The 1,681-nt window shown below is 36.1% G+C and overlaps 1 long non-coding RNA gene across 1 annotated transcript; it reads left to right on the top strand.

Moving 5' to 3' along the window:
* The first annotated feature begins 745 nt into the window (after positions 1-745).
* Positions 746-1,186, top strand: LOC120782273. The gene is made up of 2 exons (XR_005706239.1): positions 746-840; positions 912-1,186. It is a non-coding gene; the product is annotated as an uncharacterized LOC120782273 (long non-coding RNA).
* The last annotated feature ends 495 nt before the right edge of the window (positions 1,187-1,681 follow it).

Raw genomic sequence — 1,681 nt, 5'->3', positions numbered from 1 at the left:
TGCCTCTCGCAGAAGCAAGAAATGTCGCTTTAATGAAACGCTCCCCACTGTATTCCGTGCCTCAGCCCACCGTAGATCTTATTGTACGATTGGAACCAGTGTTGAGAACTCTTTTAGGTATCTTATCCCCAGTAGTAGGATAAGTCAAAACCACAACATCAAATTATTCCTACTCTTGAAACTATCCGCTGTTCCCCAAACGAGTTTATGTGTATGCTATCTACTAAAACCTAATGTCAGGTTTACATTAAATTGAAAATTATGAAATCAAAATATCAGTTGAGTATATATGTATTCCTTGATTCCTGTTTTCTGTGTATCCAAGTGGTCAATACAACATTGTAACCATTTTAGGCTCTTCAGTATATGTGGCGCCTATAAAAGGTTGAAAGCCTCTCATTTGAAATACATATCTCGATCCACAAAAAAGCAGACGCTGAAACAAGGAAACTGTTTATTTACAGCATTTACTTTTGACAATAATCGATCAACGATCTCATTACGCTACCAGGAGTCATGTTAATAGATTTCATAGTCAAACACTTGGTTCTTCCCACGATCTATATGTACGAAAATATATATACATATACATATACACAAGAATTTACCACTTGAAAGCACGAATGGAAGGGGTGTCACGAAGCAGTTTTATTAGACATGAAAAACGTGTGCAAGTAAAATTAGAATAGGTTTCCCCAAGTCAATAGAGGCGATATAAATATCGGATTTCGCCGTTTTAAATGCATTCAGGGTTTTATTTTCACACTTCTATCTCCAGTAAGAATGGCCACCCGGAAGAAAGTTTTCATAATTTGTGTCGCGTTACCGCTTATAATAGGGGTGAATACTATCTTACCATATAATATATTATGAGGTATATGTATATTTTATTTATTTTCATCCTCATAAAGGCATTGAGCATGTTGTTGCCCGGAGCTGAAGCTCGAGATGTGGCTCTAGTGAAGCGTTCACAACTTTCCCAACCAACCATACAGCTTGTAGTTCGACTGGTACCGGTATTGAGAACACTTTTGGGGATCTTATCTCCAATAGTAGGTTGAATAAAGCGTACAGAACCAATATTTCCGAATTAAAAAGCTCCACTTAATAATTTCCGAAAAATTAATCGATGAATTGAAACAAAGTTCCTTGAAATAAAAAGTGAAATGCATTGACAAACTTAAGAGATATGTATGTGTAAATTTTTTTACAAAGTTAAATTTCGAATTGCAGTTGTAAGCTCGCACCAGCACAACTTTTCGGCCCTTTTCGGAATTGTAATTTAATGATCTCTTAATTGAAACCACATCGTTGCTAATGTTAACTCATCATAAAGTCATTAAAAGTGCAACAAAGCAACAAGTGTCGCCGACTCGATTTCGTTATGCAATGAATGAATGAATAGCCACAGAGTATTACGTCGTTGTCCCAGGAGCTTAGAGAATCGAAAGCTGTGCTCCCAACTAAAAGAAATATGAAATAATAATTCCTGTTCACCATCTTTGGTTGCCACTAAAGTCACCAAGAGGCCCAGTAGCAAAATTTTTTTTAGTTTTAATATGGAGGAATGTATTTATGTGAAACTTTTTTCTGTTTGTGACACTTTATGTTGTTGCTGCAACATGCAAACATAATTATATAAAGACACTGGTCTCACCATAGTCTTCAGTACACTTGAGAG

This window comes from Bactrocera tryoni, chromosome 1, assembly GCF_016617805.1.
Source record: "Bactrocera tryoni isolate S06 chromosome 1, CSIRO_BtryS06_freeze2, whole genome shotgun sequence".
Lineage (NCBI taxonomy): Eukaryota > Metazoa > Arthropoda > Insecta > Diptera > Tephritidae > Bactrocera > Bactrocera tryoni.
Note: the sequence above shows the minus strand (reverse complement) of the source record. Positions and strands in the feature narration are given on the sequence as shown.